This window comes from Pezoporus wallicus, unplaced genomic scaffold, assembly GCF_028554395.1.
Source record: "Pezoporus wallicus isolate ANWC-B61680 ecotype Strahan unplaced genomic scaffold, APGP_CSIRO_Pwel_v1 contig_5552, whole genome shotgun sequence".
Lineage (NCBI taxonomy): Eukaryota > Metazoa > Chordata > Aves > Psittaciformes > Psittacidae > Pezoporus > Pezoporus wallicus.
The window spans coordinates 5,885,439-5,906,902 of record NW_026640754.1 but is presented as its reverse complement, the minus strand read 5'-3'; the positions used below and the strand labels follow the sequence as shown (position 1 = coordinate 5,906,902).

The following is a 21,464-nucleotide window of genomic DNA, read 5'->3' as shown; positions in this document are numbered from 1 at the left end:
GGTGGTTGCAGTAGTGATCTGTGTTATACCTTAGTTACTAAACTGTTCTTATCTCAACCCGTGGGAGTTGCATTCTTTTCGATTCTCCTCTCTGTCCCTCCGAGAGCAGGGGGAGGGAAAGAAGGGGGGGGGGGGGAGTGAATGAGTTACCTGACTGGGTTTAAACCATGACAAGTCAGTTCACTGGATAGCTATTGTTTATCCAAGTTCTCACTTCAGCTAAGAAATTGTAACAGGTGTACTACTGTAACCTTTTGTAATTACTTTAATTATACTGTAAATAAAGCAGAACTCGAATATCCAGTGTTTCTTTCAGATTTCTCTAAGGGCTGTAATGATTTAGGGAGCGTTTACTGTACAGTAGTGGCAAAGTATGTTTTATTCATTTAAAGCCTATTAAAAAGACAATTGCAGAAGTATAAAGCCACACTGTGTAAACATCAGAATTATACAATAAGTAGCTTTCCATCAGCAAACAATATAACATTATGTAAAAATTCATTTTCCTCCAAAACAAAATCTATTTTCTATAGTGTTTCTTTCAAGGTTGGATTAGTAACACACATTCTTCCTAACTTTGGTGGATAAAGAGACTTGGATCCCTTAGCTGTTTCTGGTACTGCGACTTAGAGCTTTGATTTGATTCTGATCCCTCGACACACATCATATGTTTAGAGATGTGTGAATTTGAAACTGGAGGTTGCCTGCTGACTTCTAAGTAAATAGGAATTTATGCAGCCACCAGCATTCTTATAATTATTTTGTTCGGTATCTTGCTGGATCACAGTTAAGAAGCACAGGAATATTCTAAGAACTCAATACATATGAAAATATGTTACCATAGAAAACTGGTTTGCTTTTATCTCCATAAACTATGGATTATAAAATACATTTCATTATATCAGTGATTGTGGTAACAGCTATGGCTAGGACACCAAGAGCCTATCAAAATTTTCCTTGTAAAAGTGTCTAAAAGACAGCTCAGAAGACTAGAACACCCACTCTGTTTGGGGCATTGCTTTCAGACTCTCCCTTAGCTAATGAAGATGATATGTCAGTAGCAGGTTGTATCTGTGAAATCTGTAAGGGTTGCGGCTTCCTGGTTTCTGGTTCCTCCATATCTTTTCACATATCTCTTACTAAACTTGTGATCTCACCTCTGCCTTCTTCCACAACAGAATCTGTTTTTTTTTAGGAGTTTGTTTCTCCCTGAAGCTGTGTAGTGTTGCCCAAAAAGAAAAGTGGATTTTGGATGCTCCCTTTCTGTGAGCCTATCATCCTGTTCTCCCTGCCAACATCACTTTCTTTTGTGCATCGCAGTCTCTGAAGTTCAAAGAAAAATGCTCATATTTTTCATGTTACCCTCAGCTCCTCTGTGCATCTGACTGTCTCTTAATAGAAAGATACACGTTCAGCCATCTTCAGGAATCTTTACTACAAGTCCATTAATGTTCACATACTGCTTCTACTGTGTATTTCCAAAAATTCCAGTCCACCTGCATAAATTCATTACCTTGCATCTCTGCAGTTGCTAGAACGTCATGTAAACTGGAAGCATAACCACTTCAGGCAATGAACAGAGTGTAACAATACTAAGTTGCTTTAACATTTTTCATTTGCAATTGCTTTTTGAACCACTCAGTCATCAAAAGAGCAGAAATCCCACCCACTTCTAACATAACTCCTGCACACAGAGAAGCAAAACACAGGTTTGTCCTGCATAGATTGTTCTATATTACCCTGATATTTCCTCTCCTAAAGTGATTTTCCAGGTTTTCTTTTAGGTAGATTTAATTCACTTTTGCTTTAGGTTATGCTTTCTGCTAAAAAAATGAGAATTCATTAATGAAATTATTTTTTTTAAACAAGCTCCAGACTCCTAATGACTTTGGTATATAAATAGACCACAAAACTGATGTAAGTAGCTACTGTCATCTTGTCTAGAACAATTAAAGACCTGCCACAGCTAATGACACCACGTACAATGCAATTACAGCTGCTTTTGTTTCCTTTCTTCTTTACCTTGATAGAATTCTTTTAACTTTAACAGTTACTATTATATTATTTTTTGAACACGGTACTAGAACATGTTTTTTCAGATCACTGAAAACTAGTATATGAAAAATAAAGTCTTATTTTGTTACATGCAGACATAGTGCTTTGCAGAAGGCGAGAAAGTCTAAACTTAATGTGAATGCATTCAGTATTTATTTATCTCTCCAAACCCTTTCCACCTTAAAATGATTTTTTTGTTTTTCCTTAGAGGACATGTAAAGAAAACAAGTTGCTTGCTGTCAAAAGATCCTGGCAATGTCCTCTCTCATTGGTGTGATTCTATACAAGGGGAAGAATTTTAATGCACAGTAGTTTATCAGGAGAGACATCAACCAACTTATTCATATTAGGACATGAGTAAATTATCCCTGTGCATTCCATATAAATAGTGCTGTCACAGGATATAAATATAAAATAGAAATAAACGTGATATATACTGAAATCTTATCAGGCTCAAGCAAGTATTCTAATTGTGCAAGTAAAAAGAACTGCTGTAACAAGGGGCCTTGGTGCCTGCAGGCAAGTCTTTGATTCTGTACCTTTCTGTCTTGTGACATTTTGCACTGAATATCCTTGTAGTCTTTCTCAGCACAACTTAAAAGACTTCCAATAATTAAAAAAGACAAGAATAGTATCACCTTAGCTACCATTGTAGGGCAGATTCTATTACTGTGGGTATCACTTAAAATAAGCTAAAAAATTAGATGGACAAAACTGAAGTAGTCACTCTTGCAAAACTAAGTGAATGTACCCAAAGAACAGAATTGATAATGGCCACCCAAATGGTGTTCTGTTAAGTAGATCTGGTCTTTGATAAATTAAATAGATTTATTTACCAATTTTATATTATCAAACTGTAATCAAACTTGATTATCCTTAATCAAGTGGCAGTAAGTGGCCTCTTGATTTCATCTCAGCCAATACAAGAAAAGCCAATACAAAAATCAGTCTGCAGGGTGAATTTTTAATATGAGCAGTAGTGCCCAATGCACTTTGTACTGCTCTTCTTGGCAAGGGCAAGATTACATATATTCATCATGCTTTGACATACTGGTGGTGTGCAGAGCAAGAGGGATGCTCTGACGGAACTCTGATATCTTCATTAATTTTTAGGCAACTTACCAGGTTAGTTCAAAAGTACTTAAGTATTATGTCTCTTTAAAAAATATCAGCATTCTGACCACCAAATAACTCTCAAATCTGCATTATATGTGGTTTTATCAATAACGCCAACCAGATGCTCTACGACTCAGTAAGTGTACGTTAGCTCAAGTGGGATCTGAAAAGTAACGGGTTTGAACTAAACCGTCTAGTGGGCAGAAGCCTGTATGTGTTTGACTGATACTACTGCCAGTTCTCAAAGATACAAATTATGTTAAAGTTGGGGTGGTTTTTTGGGTTTGTTTTTTTTTTATTTGCTTTTAAGCAGCTTCTCAGAAAACAGGAAGAGTCAGGGATTTCTCTTACTTCTTGAATAGCTTTAATTGGAGAGCTAGAACCTGTAGGAATATGTACAAGGTTGTACCCAGAGTGAATGAAACCAGCCAAAAATTAGTTATGATTCTACTTGCAACTTCTGCTAGCTGATTGTAGACTAAGGAATATGCTATACAATCTAAATGGCAGTTGGGGGGCATAAGCATGTGCCGTCTGTGAGACACAACACAACACTGCCCACTACTGCATCTGAAATAGTGTACAGCCCCCCTGTTGTCTTCTACAGGTGACATCATGAAAGTTCAAGGACAGGACTGCTTAGGACAGCAGACACCAAGTAACATGGCTGGTTCCTTGTTGCATACGTTCCTCTCACGCATGTTTCACACAGTGGGATTTACTACACAGTTGGTTTTATTCTGTTATAGGTGCCTCCAATATATCACTTTTTGTTTTTCTTTCAAACAAAAGTTAAATGTCTGTCTGTTAACATTTAACATGTTATATCTCAAGTGTATATTGTGCTTTTAAAACCTACAAATCCTAATGTTTCTGTACTGCATCAATCACATGCCAAAGGAAACTGCAAGATCCAGATAGCACCCAGCTGCCTTTGCAGTCATAGCAGAATGCAGGGTGCTATGACACACAAACAACATAGTTGTGCAAAATTCTGTTTTCTACAAACAGGTATAAGAAAAGCATTAAATATCAGATAAATCAAAAGAAACTTAAAACAAAAAATCTGTTTCTCCTTATGTTGCTGCTATTCTAATTTATAAAAAAAAAAAGAAAAAAATGGAAAATGCAAAGCCTCAATTCAAATTATTCCGAGCAAATGGGAAAATTATTACTGTTTTAACCAACTGCTATGTTTCCACATGTCATTTGTACTTTCTCTCTTTTTCATTATAACCTAAAAAAAGAGAAGTAATTATTTTTTAAGAAAGGGAGAAGCCAGAAATAAAACATTTCTTTGTATGGCTTAATTTTGTGTAATAATGAAGAGTGTCTATCCAAATATGCATCCCCAAGACTGGGGGAATTCAGAGCCAAAAAAGAAATTAGCACTTGCTGTAGGTCCCTGATTCACATAGGTATGAAGTATGAGTAGTACTGCTCAGTGAGGCAGCACAACTGTGGAAAATCAGTATATGATCATGCAAATATAGAATATATCAAAATGCAGATGCCCAAGAAAGAAAAATCACATTTCTCAGAGTTTGCTTTTACAACTCTAGTAAAACTCCTTGAATTTTGTTTTACTTTGGTTAATACAAAAGAGAGAAGTGAGTGGAAGTGGTTAGAGGTTGTGAAAAATTTTAAGTTCTTCTTTTCCCTGCTCTTATCCTTATTCTGGTGAAAAGGGGCAGCAAGTAAGGAACAGCTTGGTTTCAATTCTTAGAGTTTCAGGAAAAGATACAGGATGACATAATGTCATAGTCATGCTTTATTTCACTCTAGCTGTCAGAAAAGAGTCTCTCTGAACTATTTTGGGGTTTGTGCTCTTTTTCAACATATTCATGTGCTTTGGTTACATTACAAACAATGACCAGTAAGGTACCATTACCATTTTAAGCCGACCAAAGACTACAGAAAACAAACATTAAAACAATAGTCCTTAATAATAATTGTGTAAAAGTGAACTTGGTAATGAATTTAGTTTCTGCTGACTTGTTAACTAACCATATGCTTAACTTCAGAATCAATCAAGAATTTCCTTGGACTTTAGTTAATTGGGTGACACACGATTTAAGTACATGAAGTGTGATAAATACAAGCTGTCTTGATGAAGATCACTGTTGACTTAGACAGTGATTGAATAAGAAGAACTGTAATAACAAATATGTGCATAGATATTTTAAAGCAGAAATCAAGCCAGCCTATTAGAATTAGCAACAGACAGTTTATATGGGTATCACTCTCCTTACTTAAGTACAGTGAGCAGAAACAGTGTCATGCACACAGAAGGACATTATCACACTTGCTATGAGCCACGGGGTAGAGGCAATGAAAAATGAATTTTCTTTTGTTCATTTTTGCTTTACACTTTTAACAGAGGTAAATAAAAAGCTGAATGTTGCATGCATTTAGTTTCTGTTTTACTCTTCCATTGTGCTAGGATGCTGCTGTTGCTTTGTTTTAATCAGACTGAACACCCCATCAGGCTATTTTTATTTTGAGTCTCTGAAAAAACAGTTTACAAATTTGACTCCATTGATGAGAAGGAGCAAATACTCTTGCAGATCATTGGCTAAAGGGACAGTTGTATCATGATCAGTCAGATCACTTTGTTTTAAATCTGTAGCGTAAACTAGGAGTTTTACTACTATTTTACTACTATTTTACTATTGTCTAGACACAGAGATATACATAGAAAGAGTGTACAGTGAAAAAAAAGAAAACCCATTGACTTTCTAGTGAATATTCCCGCAAGACTAGTTTGCAACAGCATTTGTAGTGATGTGATCATTAATCATAACTTACAAAGCTGGGGTAGCATCTGAACAAGAAGTGTGGTACTTGATTGGCAACAACTAAGACACAACTATAAAAATGACTGCTATATTCAGCTTGAAGGCTTTTGTAAGGGTAAGTTGATGAGAAATTCATCTGTTTTTCCAAGCCTTCAGAAAAAATTTTCCCACTAAGCGCTGCTGCTGCAAAGACATACAGTTCCAGTTTGACTTTGGGCTGTAACCAAGTTTATCAACTACAGGAAGTAAACAAAGTGTATTTCTGGTTATTGAAGTGATTTGGTACATTTTTTAAAAAAGCATTAGATTTGCTACTAGTTGGGCAATGAACTACTACTGACAAGCTTTGCAGCATTAATGTGCATGAGTATAGGATAGTAGCAACAACTCTTCTCAAGTGTTTCAGGTTTCAGCATTGCTGGGGAAAGGGAATATGTTGTGGTTTGGGTTTGCTGAAGGATACTTCTACAGCGAGAGGAAGACACAGTACTGCTGGAAAGCCATGTGCCAATGTATTCAAGGTCCTGCATTTCAACTGCCTACTCAGTTCAAGAAGATGCAGGGAAAAAAAAACAACTATACTTAATTATGGTAAAGTACTTCAAATAAGATATTTTTAAAAATCAAGGGGGATTTAACCACATTTTCTAGACTGGCTGGCAGTAATAGTGCCATTCACAACTCTGCAGATCACAAAAATAGAGGATTTTTACTCAGATGAACAATGGCTAAAATAAGCAAACTCCTATGCTACATATAGTTTCTTTGTGGCTTCCCCACCTGGGTGGAACAAAAAAAAACCAAAAACAACCCAACAAAAAAAAAAAAAAAAAAAAAAAAAAAAAACTCAAAACACAGCAAGCCAGGGAGTAGGGGGGACAGATTTTACAACAGATTCCAGAAAGGGAATACATGAGGTAGGGAGGGAGGGAGGAAAGGGGCACAAAAAGGGAGACAGGAATAAACTCTGAAAGATGCACAGAGAGATGGAACCCTGAATTAGAACCTGCAACTTGGGAAGAAATCTCCTAGGGGCAGATTCATTCTTCTAGCAAGTTAAATCAGCTGGAGAGTGTGAGGAAAAGATGTTCCCATCTTCCTTAACATCCCACTGTCCAGAAAGATACCATTATGCTTGAGTAAGTGGCCCTATTGCAAAGCCTGGCTTTTTTTTTTTTTTTCTTTTGCTATCTGGAAAGACTTCTATTTGCTGATGAAGAAAAGTGACTTTAACAAGGTCTTTCTTTTCTTCCCCTTAATACAGCAGCCAGCCAACATAAGTGGGGAAGTGCTAATTTATGACTCTTTTCTGGCTTGCTGTTGTTAAGGCAGTACTCCAACAGCAGGTGAAATCATTTAAGGGTGCTAAATAGTACCAAGGAAGAGCTGTGGTGGCCTTGTTTAATCTCCTTGATTTTAAAGGTAGGGAGCATTTCAGCTTTAATGTTTTTGCTCTCATTAAACTCCATTCTTAAATCTAAGGGGAAGGGGGGGGATTTATGTTTGAAGACATCATATTTACTTTGAATGTTTGCTCATGTTAGAAAATGATCTCTGTAAAGGTGTTCTTTTTGTCTGTGAGAGCCACTAATGGTAGGCAGCAGCCACCTTTATTATGTGAAGCAGAACAGGAAAGGCTAGGTTAAGAATTGCAATCTGATGCCATGTTATTAAGCCCCATATGTTGCAGCCCCCAAAAAGGTGGTGTTAATGAAGAAATGTGTTCAGTGTGCTAAGTTTATTGGGGAAAGAACACATAACCATAGGAAGAACTACTCTTCTGGATTTATAGTTGAGTCTGTAGCAACCTCATGACTGTAGTCGGAAATGCTGCTACAGGATCTTGTTGCTGTGGAGTTGATGTGTAGAACAGATACCAGGTAGGTCTTTCTCAGACTACTAAACGTGTCCTGGTCACTCATGCTACATGTGCAAAGTTAAGGAGGTTTTGAGGCTGCCAGCAGAGAGGTCATAAAGCAAAAGGAAGGAACAGGAATTATAGTGCTCATATCACTTGTACACGCTGTAGGCTACCAGTGTAGTATGTAATTCATCTAAATCTACCTGTCTGCTTCCCAGAAAAGAAATGATACTTGTTGTTTATTTTCCTATTATGATAGGGAGCATGCTAAGAGTGCACCGTATTAAAGACTGTTCAAGGAGGTAGCAGTAGAAAAAAAATAATGGTTATTTGAATTTCTGTGAGAAAATAACAAAGTCCTTTAACATAACTTTTGTGTTCTGCAGCAGCAGGAGTTAGGTAGGGCAAGGCTATATCTCTGTCCAGTTGTAATCCTTTCAGTTGTAATTTCACAGATCATCTGTAATCGGCTAGATTCATGTATATACACTTGACTGCAAAGCTTGAGTATATATCTTGCTAGCAGGAAAAGGAATAGATGGGGCTTTTTTTTTTCTTTGGTGATTTTGCTACTTGCAGGGTAGATAATTATTTTTCTTACGATATGAATTGTTAGCATATGATGATGTGACTAGCCTCAGCTTTAAAGTACTTCTATAGAAAGGAATAAAATATCCAGGCGGTGATGGGTGGATCACTGCTTTCAGTACTAGATCAAGAGCCTCTGGCACAGCTGCTGCATCCAGCATTCTGAACTGTTGTTTGTTTTTCTTATTTTAATGTTGTACATCATCACTTTTAAATCAGTAGGACCAAAATACCCTTAATATTCTTGCTATGGTTTTTGCCTGCATATTTACTGTGTTACTGCCTTTAATTGTAGGGCATGAACTATTTCTTATCCATGTTATTTTAAGCACTTTTTGTAACCTTAAATAAATGTGTAGCATGTATTCAGGACAGTATAAAGTACTGCTCCAGGTGGCTTGATCGTGACAGATAACCTTATTTATTGTTATGACAGTACAGGGGCAAGCTGCACCTGTGGTCTCTTCCCCAGCCTGTCTCACAGGCTTGTCTTTCAAAAGACAGACCTTAATAGCACTTTTGCAGAATTGAATCCAGTGATTGACCTAATTTTAGACTGTATCTTGCCCCAGTTTCATGCCAATCAGTGCCTTATCCTTTATGCAGGCTTTACAAATGTTTCTTCAGATACTATATGCCACTATTTCCTATTTTATTTTACTTTTCTTAGTCTTTACCCTAGGACACTGATCCCTTTTTTGATAGGGTGAACCTTGCAAGCCCAGCTGTAAATTTTGGTGGTGTTTCAATGACACGTTTTTGTAAGGTTTTATGAGAAAGATCAAAGTTACAAAGAATATCTTCCTATAAAGACAGGTGTTATCCATTCTCTGCAGAAACACATCACAGGTACAGAAAAGGTTGAAGATCATAATAGGTTCTCTTACCCAGGTCAGTGGAACATGGCAACATGACTCCGTACAAGTAAGCATGACCCATTGCTTGAAACATATTCTCTCGCGTTCAGTCAAGACCAGCTACTTTATATATAATCTCAAGTGTTTCTACCCAACCTTGCTGTATTCTCAGTCTCTTTCTAACACTGTTTTTCCTGTGCTGGCTTAATTCCTTCCTATGTGGTATTTCTTAACATTTTAATATCTTTTTGATAAAAAAATTCTGAAAAGAAAAAGAAGCCAGGTAATCTAGCCAAAGTCAGACAGACATAAGTTTCTCAATTACTACTTCTTCTAATTCTCTCTTACTAAGCCTTGGTATTTCTATATGATATCTTATCCGCGATAATTGTTTTTGCTAAGAGAGTTCTATCCAGCAAGCCAGAATATGTCAGCCAGATAGAAGAACACAAAGTAATTATAAAATGTTATGGATATTTCCTTTGAACCCCACAATCAATAAATGTTTTCATAATATCGTGATATACTAACACAAGAATAATGTGATTAAGTTCTCAACTTCTTCAATTCTTAACAAGGTAATACTGTAATCCAACAATAATTTCCAATTGATAATGAAGGAAATGCAATTTTTTGTATGATTTGTTATATTTCTGCTGTGATCCTGTGAATTAAAAGAGAAATTGAGATTAGGAAAGTTAAAAAAATTGACAAATAGAAAGGCTCATTGGGTAGCAAAATGAGGCAGCAAAATTCTGAAACCAAAGTTGTTATATTTAGGTGCATCCTAATTTAAAACAAACTCTTTTCTTGCTCATTAGAGTCCATAGTGGTTGTTGTCTTGACAGTAGAAAACATTGTGGTACTGCTGTCTGATTAATAACTTCCATTTGCAATCTGGGTGTTGCTGACTACAATAGAATCATTTTCAAAGTGACTCTAGTGCTGTGCGATAAATGGATGGATTTCATGAAGAGGGCTTGATCTACAGATAGTGCTGGCTACAGAGAAATTGCTGTGTCTTGTTTTGCTATTACTAAATTTCTTTTAAATTTACATTCATTTTTCTTTATACTTTTATATTTTCCATTGTCTTATATGCTTCTGTATGGTTCTTGCATAAGTATTTGTCTGACATCACTAACATTTCAGCAGGAACTGCTGAAGATTACAAATGTTAATGGGGGTTAAAAGCTAGGTAATATGTTTACTGGCTTATCTCAACCCCTTGTGTGTACATATTGATATCCAGCTTTAATTTTTTATTTTTATGATGTTTTTCAAGAGTAATCAGTTTGATATTTCACTAGTTTACAAAGAATGGGCTATGATCCTCAAATTCCAAACCCAAGTCTGTTCCTAGACTGAATGGCAAGTCTGTATGCCAAAGGCTCCTCAGCTCTGAGCATACACCAGTTTATTCCTTACAGGAAACTCTCAGAAAATTTACTGAACTGTTAGCTCTTTAACCAAAGGAGATAATACATAAATAGTGGGAAATAGATCAAAATTTTGTCTATGTTCTGGTCTCTTTTTGAGGAAAGCAGAACCAGTAAAATAAAGCAGGAAAAAAATGAACCCAAATAGAGAATTTTGTTTTCCCCAAAAATAGTGGAAAGTATTAAACATGTGAAAGCTGATAACTACACTTAAGTATAAATAGGAAAATATTTCTGGGTTTTTATGTTATGAATTTTGTGTTTGGGAACAGGAAAGACCTGATCAGTAGCAACAGGAACTGGAAACTCTGCACAATACTGTCTGTCAGTATTTGGCTCGAGTTTTAAAAGTTGAGAAATTCCTGCTAAAAACTTTTCTGCAAATTTAGATGTTAATGTTACACTAAAATTTAATTACTAGACATCTCTGAAAATCATACTGTAGGCTGTAGTTTAATTACAAATAAATACAGATACTCGCCAACATGCCCAGGTCAGGAGCCTTGGTGGTCAATGCTCCCATTATACCAAGTGGAAAATCAGAAGTTCTTTTAAGTCTGATTTGATCTCTGGAGATGCCTCTCGCTGTCTCTGTTGACCACAAAGGAAATTTTGGTGAAGCTTCAAACTTTCAACCTTCAGTAAAGCGTTCAGAGTTGGCCAGGAGAGTGCCTGAAGTAATTTTAGTCTTGTTTCTCTTTATGATTGACTGCATAATATAACTTAATTGCTGTATCATGTTCTTCATCATATAAAAAAACATTTTGGAATTGCTGTTTTATATTATACTTGTCATGTGAATTACCTAGATTTAAAAGTGATTTTAATGATAATACATGATACCATGTGGTTCTCAGCAAGTTTTTTGTGTTGAATGTTTAGTACAACTGTGTTGACATTCTGCCAGGCTTGGTAAGAGCTGCTAGTAACGAGTCTTGTTGTTGGTGTATCTGATTCAGTTTAAAGCAGGTCACAAATCTCAGTCACACTTCTGGAGATCATCCCGATTTTATTCTCTGAGCTAGCTTCATTTATGGCTGGCTTCCAAAGCAGCATACTGGAGTGAGAGTTCAGAAGATGCAAACTAGGAAATACAAAGTAAAGAACTGAGAAGGCACTATGCTGCTAACATGTGATCTGTACTTTGCTAGCAGTCCTCTGGTTCAGTTCCTGACATTGTCCCTTGTGAATAACTGCAAATTAAATCATTATAAAATTGATATAATTGTTTAGAGGAACAAAGATCCTCTGTCTATTCTGGAGTTCAGTGTGTCTATTATCTCTGCCATCCTCTTAATAAAGAGAAGCAGCTGACAAGTAATGTGCTAAATATGACAAGCAGGAGACTGCAGTTAATAACATTCAGTACTTTACTTGAGTTCAGAGAAGGCAAGTGACAAACCCTGGAAAACTTCCTTTTCCTTTCCACTTAAAAATACCTACCAGTGGTACCAGCTAATATTAAACATGTCCTTTCCTGAAGCATATCGTCATGTGGAAAACAACTTAGATCTATAGAGAAATAAGTACTAGATTTAGTAATATCCATTTATCCATAGCAGTAGGATATACCCTACTATTTGCACTGTAGTACCTCAGTAACAATTCACAGAATAAAATCTGAACTTTTAACCATCAAGTTTCAGTGCTAATATTTGCAAGAACATATTGGTGTTTACTGCCATCATATTTGATGGTCTACTTACTCAAATCTTCTAGTACAGATAGTAATATTGCAAGTCAGCAAATTCTGGAAAGTTCTTCTATTTGTATTGGCTGAAAAAATTCTCTGAAATAGTATTTGGGCAAGAATCATTAGAACTATATAGTAATGACATTAACATAAATTTTCTGAATGATGTTATCATAAATTATTTTCCACATTTTTCTGAATGTCTTTAAAAGGCTGATTGTTCCCTCACTATGGTATTGGTTTCAGCACACACTATTACTTAAAAGGAAACAGTTTAAAAAATCTACCAGCAACAGCTACATCTTTTTGTTGTTGCATTTGCTACTTGTTTTCATTACCCCTCAGGTATATTTATTAGGTAGAAAATTTATAGCATGTGTTTCTCAAACAAGTGTTTGAGAAAAATGTCTGTCTCATAACCGTACTTAAAAATACTTTACTAAAAGACCATGAAATATAATAGCAATGAAGAAGGTCATAACACTTGTTCTCCTCTTCTAGAATGCATAGTAAATCTTTTGACATGCCTTCCCATTCTGCTTTTTTTCTGTGCAGTAGCCTTTATAATTATTGTTAATTGTATCACAATCTATGCATTAGCTTCAGTCCTTTAGTGAAGTACAGTATTTGTAACACTGAAATCCCATTTTTGAGTATTTTTCTTCTTTCTTATTTCCATATTGGAGCTTGAATTTATTTATTTATTTTTTTCCTTGTTTACTCCTTCCTAGACCAGTCTGTTGCTTTGGGGGTTTTGTTTTTGTTTTTTCATTATATTTCTTATTTCATCCATCAACAAACAAATTGTTACTTCTTCTTTACCCCTTTTCATGCCTGAGTTATTAGCTGACATGTTTATTTTCCAGACCAGCTTTTAAAATTTGTTTTCCTTCCTTTCATTTATAAATGATATAATCAATTATTTATACATTATTTCCCTAGTGAGTCCTAGAAGAATATTTGATTGTCCTCAGATAAATCATGCCACAAGCAAAGCTCTCTCGGGCAGCTGACACCAGTTAGCCCAGCCAGTTTTTAACCTCTCCTGAGCCTTGACATGTCTAAGGACAGCCAACAACTGCCTGAATATCGTATTGCTCAGTGAATGAAACTGATGCTTTGTACAAGCCCATTTGCCCTGCATTGTTTTGCCTCTTCCATATGCAGCCAGAACATAGCCTGGGCAAAAAAGTCTGGCTATGAAAGAAATACAATCTAACTTCAGCTGTGTAGTAACCTTCCCTCGACATGGCTCAGCACCCATAATTCGACAGGGCTCTAATAATCACATTGACATTCATACCGCCTGGCTAAAATTAGAATGCTGTCCACACAGAACTTGTCCAGTTTTTTTCCAGGCAGAAATGAAGATACTTCTGTATTCTGAAGTTAAGTACAAGCCTTTTGCATTGTTACTAATAATGTCCCATAGCTGTTCATTTTTTAACTGAGGAACTAGTTTTATGAGTAGATGACATACTGTCTTCTAGGCTCTAATTAAAACTTATTTTTGGTCCTTAGGTGTAATGTCTATTCTTCTGAGATGAGCTCTTAATTAATGCACAGAGATCCTGAAAGTCCCACCTCTCAACAGTAATGATTGACATCCAAGGATACATAAATTACACTAATTGAGCTTTCCATTTATACAGTTTTCTGCAGCCAACTCATCAGAAAAGGTAGGAGAACAAACCAGCATAAGAACGGTTATTTTTCTGTCATGTGTATTTTCCTGAGGGGGAAAGTCTTGCAGAACTAGTGAGCAGTTATTACCATGAGTGTCAACTCTTCAGGTTTCAGAAGTAACGTTTGCTTTACTATGAAAATTAGCATTTTTAATTCCATAATGTACAGTTGAATAATAAGACAGTATTCACTATTGAAAAACAAGCATACCTGACAAGTATGGATTTGGATTGCTGCTAGTGTTGCATAGCAATAGAGACTTTCTGAACAGAAGTTGTTTGGTAAGGAAATTAGATACTTCACTGTGCAAGTAGTGTTTTGTCTGTAAATGTTCTCTTAATTCCGATCCACAGTCAGAAGTGGTGACTTTCTAGTATTTGTTAAGCAGTCGCTCATTTCTTGGATTCAATTTAGCATTTAGTTTAACTGTATTATTCTGGAGTCAGTTAAGATGAAGTCACTGAAGTCACTGAATAAAGTCTAATGTTCTCATCCAAGCTGAAGTCCATTGAAACAAAAAGTACTGATAAGAACATGGTTGATGGAGGGGAACAAAACGCACTAGAATGTATCAGAGAGAGATTTAGCAGATGAATTTCATTGCAGACGATACATAGGAAGTACTACAAGCAGCCAAGGGAAAAAAAAAAAACCAAACCTGGAAATGAGGCCAAATGTAAAGTTTTATCTATGTTTTAAACAGTAATCCGGGTTACAATAATATCTTATTTGGTCTTGGAAATCAGCTTTTGTCTGACCTGTTTTTATTTGACTGTCTGGGTAACAGAACACTTTAAAATGAACTTATTTATTCCTTATTTATAACTTTAATTTCTGGTGACTTATAACAAATTTCAAAGTGAAAATGGAGCTCTTAAAATGAACATTAGACTTTCGTGGCAGAAATCTGTCCAGTTTCAGAGTTTGTTTTAAACTTATCTGGTATCTATGCTCTTTTCTAGAAATAGGAAGCATTCACAGTATGGAGGGGGGCACCCAAACATATTTGAGATGATATTTTAGGATTATAGAAATGGAATAGAAACAGATCTAGCTGTTTGTATCTAGATGAAAAGTGAATAGATCTATGGGAAAGATGTAAACATAGATATATGTGTGGGCTAGGGACTGTTTAACTGCTGAGATGTTTTACTCTTCAACTGAAGTACGAAAGCTATAGAGAAATGTATTGAAAGGAAATCTAAACTCAGGATTGCATAAGGCAGGTGCTGGACAGAGGGAGGTCCCATCAAAGCAGTACACTGACTTTGTAACATCCCCTTTGTGTCCAACAAGGTTATGAATTTCCTGTGCAAGACTACAGAAGCAAGCAAACTGGGAGTATGGGAGCAGAGTGACTTAGAGTCCAGGCCTTTGTATTTCTTCCAATAAAAGTATGAGGACAAAATGAAACAAGACTTAAATTTAGAATTAGAAGAACAGAGATATAAGTGGAGGCTAGGGAAAAAAAGGGAAATGAAGTGTAAGAAAAGTGGCTTTTGTAAATGCCCTTCATATCTGGAATAACTTCATACTTTTAGGATTAGTGCAAAACTATTAGTATGGATGTTGGGTTTCTTTTTTATGAGAATGTAATTTCATCTTCCTTGTGATATAATTTTTGTCCAAAGCAACCCGTTGCAAACTTTTATGTTGCATGAATAGAGGCATAACAGGTACTAAGTAATTTTTTTCTCTTTATTACTGGGCACATGGCAAGAACATGCACTTTAATTTGGTTACTTTGAGAAAGGTGAATTGTTTAAAACCCAAATGGTTTGGTAGAACCAAAATGGTTTAATTTGCTAAGAAGAACAAAGATGCTTCTGTACAACATTATACAGCCACTGCGTGTCAAGGTCTGACTTTATTATCACACCTTCAGAATCTGTTTTTTATACTTCTGAAATGGCAAAAGCTCACTGTAAGTTTCATAGGCTGTATATATGTGGAAATACCTAGTAACAGGAAACATATGCATACACTGAGCATTGGCAGCTGTTTCAAACTGTAGTTAAAATGTATTTTGTGCTAATTCAAAATAATAGTTCTAGCTATAGTACCAGCTTTGAAGACCACAGCAAATGTTGGTTAAACTGAGGCCAATGTTTGTCTCTTGCTTATGATAATCAATTAGGCATAAATGATGGGTATTTCATTTTGAGTAGTTGCAACAATAAATTATTCTTGGGGTAACATGGTGGAGCCTAGTCTCCTTTGGCTTTTGGAACCTGTAAAATAACAGAACATCAGTCAAGTTAATAAAGTGTGCCCTTATTACACATTCTACATCTGTACCTGAACTGCCAGCATATGATCAAAAACTGCAGCTGTTTCAGTTATATCACAATCACATCATAGGCATTTTATAGTTATAACAGAGATAGAGTTCCAGGGACAACCCGGTCACCTTACAGACATACAGAGTTCAGTGGAACCTCATTAAGTTGCACCTTGGTATTATATGAAACTGGTAGGACATCTATTAGGTATCATATGTAATTTCTGTGTAAAAATTGTTTTGTGTGCATTTTGTAGGCATTGCCTTTATGTCTTATCAAGTAATCCAGGCTTTGTTCACACAGAACTTCAGAGTTCCATGCTTGCTTAGTTTAATTTTGAATTCGTAGTTGCCAAAAGTAAAAGATTACTCATAGCCTAATGGCTGTTTTGTATTGCATGCTGGTCATGCAAAAGCATTAAAAAACTATCTAATATTAATTAAAATAATTATAATGTAAGCTGGAATATAAAAATGTGTTTTCATAGCTGTTGACACATATTTCCATTTCACCTTGTGGATGAATGTTTCCCTGAAGTCAGTGAGATTTGCCATTGGCATTTACAAATGCAGAATTTCACCTAGTCATTCTTTTACTCATAATCAGATGTGTTTTAACAATGGATTACCTTTTCTATATTATCACTTCTCAGTATGAAAAATACTAGAAAGGGAGAGATCTTATTAAGAAAGTGATTCAAGGAGTAATTCCTGAGAAATGTGTTGTAAGAATTGCTTAATGTTGAACACAGATGAGTTAATATTGCAACAAAATTGAACTGTCATCTTCTTTGTCTGGGATTTTAAAGACAGTATAAGCTCACCTTTGGTGTTGGTTTAGTTCCACATTAGAATTCACCATGTTAGTATATCTTCACCATTTAGGTAGCTGAGCAGTACAACAAAATACAGGCAGACAACTAATCTGATATTTGAATCTGAGTATTTTGCTAATTTTTTGCAGGAATTGTGAAGCAAAAAATCCCAAGTTTACTTAAGAAACTGGTCTAAAAAAAAATGCACCTTTGTTTTCTTAGCCACTCTTCCTAAACATACTCACACTTCATAGTTAAGGAAAAATATGTGTATTTGTCCTGGTATTTTCCAGTGCATGTACAAAAAAGAACAGGTTGTAAAACAAAAATATGTTAGGTGGGATAATAATCTATTATGGTAACAGTCAAATTGCTTGTCATGTCATGAAGGGTTATGCTTTAATTAAGCAGTAAGGCATGACAGGGTGTGAATTACAATGTAATAATTCTTGTCTAGTGTATTGTTAGGCCAAAGGCCTAGTGCCAGTGAGTTCTGCAGGAATGAATTATTATGCTATAAATTAAACAATGCGGTATCATATTGAAATAACTGCAAAATATTAAATTTTAAATTAAAGAAATACAAATTATAATTTTTATGTACCTAATTACTCCACCAATACACTACTTTGTTGCTAAGACTATCACAGAAAAGAGAGATTTCTATTTAGTATTGGATTTAGATGGCAATTAAACTCCAAAGACCATTGGTTTTGGAGATCTGAAGTATACTATTTTAATACCATTTTTCCCAAAATAAACAAAGACAGACATACATCTCTGAGGAACAATATTCCATAAATTCTTTCTTTTCATCGAACAGAACTGGTGTACAACTCTTACAGATCTTTGTGAAACTCCTCTTACCTGGGAGCCTCGCATCTAGAGGAGGCTTTGCTGTTACCTTTATCTTTTGAAAGCACAATTTTTCTTCTTCCCATTCAGAAGAGACACATCATTTATAAAGCCCTTCAAAGTTATCAATTTATCTTTCAGAATAATTGTTTTTGAAAAATTGAAGTGTTCATGGTTGGTTGGCTTTTGGTTTGTTTTTTTTTCCCCCAGTCATCAGAGAAGTTAACAGGAAGACAAAACCACAGGATTCTGAGAGCTCCTGTTATATTTTTCTTCTACAAAGCATAAAAGCAAAGATACTAAATAATTGGAAATGTTGAAAAAAGTGATGAGCTCTGATATTTTTTCATCGGTTATATGATACAGGTATAGCAAAACCTATGTAGTCAAGTCTTAAAATGCATGATGTTTACCGCTACTAGGAAGTCATACCTTACTATCCATTTTGTGAAGTTATTTCACATTATACATGTATGACTGAAAAAGGTTCAGCAGGTTCCATTCCTTAATTGACATCTGTGTGCAGTTTCCTGTTTGAAAAAAATTAGAAGACTTGTCCATTGGTACATTTGCTTGTAGCTAAGCACCAGTCAGGTTAGTGGTCTCAAAAGCAAAAAAAAAAAACCAAACAAAACAACCAACCAACCAACAACAAAACCCAAACGAACCTATTTCTTAGTTGTGCAATTCAATAGAGGTGGGTTTTCTCTCATTATTTTACATTGCTTTTTTGGCAGTGGTGTAAATCTGTATAGCTTTGAGAAGCCACAGATCTGCTGTACAGTATCACTCCAATCTAAAGGGCTTTTTTGTTGCATTCTCATGTTCAATCTGAGGCTTTCTATTGTCTGATGTGCTGTTGAATATCAGATATGGGATCAATTTGCAAGTTTCCATTTGACTTCTTATTTGATTAAAGCTTGCTGTCCTTAAGTAAAACCAGTTGTCTGATCACATTGCAATTAATATACTACTTCTTAGCATTGTAATATTTACTATGGTAATGCTAGCAAACAATGTTTGATTTTTTTTTTTTTTTTTTTGATATCTCTACTATACCTGCAGGCCTCATGTAAGAAAGGTGCTAGTTTTTAGATGGGTACATGAATAAAGGGACAATTTTTTTTTTTCCCCATAACACTTGAATTACAAGTAAATTTGCCTTCAAACGATTCTTTGTACACTGAGAAAATCTGTCACTATGACAGAGTTCACAGGAGGAAACAATTGGTTTTGTTTTCACAATAGTTGAATAGCTTCCTCTTCTTCCTAAGCACAATTCATCAAAACTAAAATATATTGCACCTCTGGTATGGTTTTCCACAGCCAGCTGAGGAATTTTCTTTTGGTTTCATAGTGATTAAGAGGGCATTTCTACTTGTTAGCTTTTAGCAAAGGGTTGTCTTTAATCTGGGACTGCAGCCTAGATAAGTGGTCACAGCAATTGTTGAGCACTAAGGCATTTTTAATGCCTGTAACTCCTATAAACTGATGTTTTGACTTACTTTCTCCATTTTTCTAATATACAAATTTGTATAAATACTGCATAACTTTAGAAGAAAGTAAAGCAGCAATAAAAAATGTTCAGGGCAAAGGATAATAAACTGCAAATGGAAGCTTCTGTTTTTCGAAATAGTAATGCTTTAGCGATTTGATTAGCAATGACATATTATATGACAAAAGAAGAAAAAGGATTTAGAAATGGAAACTAAAAATAGTTGTGTGGTAATTTAATAACCTGGCAGATTTTATTCCATCTGTTAGGAAGAGTTTGAAAGCCATTTCCTGCTGCCACTCACACCACAGAAGCTTCAGAGTTCAGAGATGGAATCAAATACCTGATGTGAAAATCTGCTGTTATGATTCATATCCAAAGATTCATATCAATATCCTTGCCCAGAATACTGTGTGGGGTTATTTAAAAAAAAATAAAAATTGAATCTTAAAAGTTTAGGTTTATTATTTATCTCATTGTGAATGCCACACATTCACAATGTAGAGGGAAAAGGACTATAAATACTCATCCCTTTCAATTTGTGAAAATTGTTGGAATTATTCTGTGTGACTGGACAACTCAGGAAACCAGATTTCTCAGATAGGTGGTCCAGTATTAAAAATTTCATGAACTTACTTTCAGGGTGACTGTACTGTGGCAGTGAACTGACCTCTATTCCTATACAGCATTCATCAGTGAATTGGGGGAAGAGAAAATCAAGTCTAATTATGTGGACAGAAGGTATGAAGGAGCATGCATAGTGCAAAGCTCTAGCTGATGAGCTGGCCTTCTAACCCACCAGAAATAAGTGATGGCATGAGCTGTGTTCTGGTGAGGGGTTAGCTACAGCAACCCTCATGTATCTGTATACATCTGGTAGGGTACTATATTTGGTTATTTCTAGATGAAATTTTACAGGTGTGTGATAGGTTTAAGAAAATGTTAGTTTTTGCCTTTAATAATAGAAAAGATGTAACACTCCTGGTAACGTTCATCTAGATGACAGTATCAGAAATAATAGCTTCTCTTCACTGGTTGAGTAAGAATGTAACTTAGAATTGAATATAGGCACTCTTTTTAAACGTCGGGGGTTTTTGTCCTTTTTTTGTCTTTTTTTTGTCTTTTTTTTTTCCAGATAAGTGTGTTTATATCTGAAAATGTAAAAATAATCTCCCTTCCCATCAGATAAAATTTTCATGAAAAATTAAAACCCTTATGTAATTTGCTTTTCACCCATTCACACATTCACATGCTTTTTGCAACTTTTAAAATGCTCTGACCCAAGACTGTATATTTCACCTGAAATCACTTGTTAGAAAATTTTAATCACAAGCAGTACGGGCTGTTGTAGCTGTGGTGCTTTTCTTTATATTCGACTTTTAAAAAATGTCATTGCTGATTTGTTAGGAGCCTTTTCAGGTGTGTGATGGAAGTGGCATGATTACTTGTTATGTCCTGAGCCCTAAATGAGAGGCCACTTAGTGTCATATCAACTGCTGGTTCTATAGGGTGGGAGTTTGCTTAGATATTTTCAGAACTAGACTAGAAAAGGGATATAAGGGTATAAATCCTTGTTCAACTTTATCGATCCACCAAGCTGTCAGGATGTACTTGTTTCCTGCCCCGTCCATGTGAAACAAACGTGGTGTTTACAAATACAGATCAATTCAAATACCAGTGTTAACAATTTTCAAAAGCATTAGAAAATCTCTCATTGTAAAGTTTCACGCTAACATCTTTTATCAGACCTAAGATTAGCCTTATGGAGTAATTAAAATTTAATAATACTAGATTACCTTGCTAAAGCTAAGTTCACTGTGAGTTAATACATTTTTATATTGAAATCAAATTTCTTTGTCCCAGCAAATACACCTTGCACTTAATAAGACCAGCTCAAGCAGATTTGTTAGTGTTCAAAATGTGAT

General features: G+C 35.4%; 1 protein-coding gene across 1 annotated transcript in view; it reads left to right on the top strand.

The window, feature by feature from the left end:
• Positions 1 to 21,464, top strand: part of TENM3 (teneurin transmembrane protein 3) — an 830,895-nt gene that overhangs the window by 206,079 nt on the left and 603,352 nt on the right. The window contains exon 2 of the mRNA XM_057420267.1: positions 13,929 to 14,086. The gene's annotated coding sequence lies outside the window, so the exon portion shown is untranslated. The remainder of the gene's footprint in view (positions 1 to 13,928; positions 14,087 to 21,464) is intronic.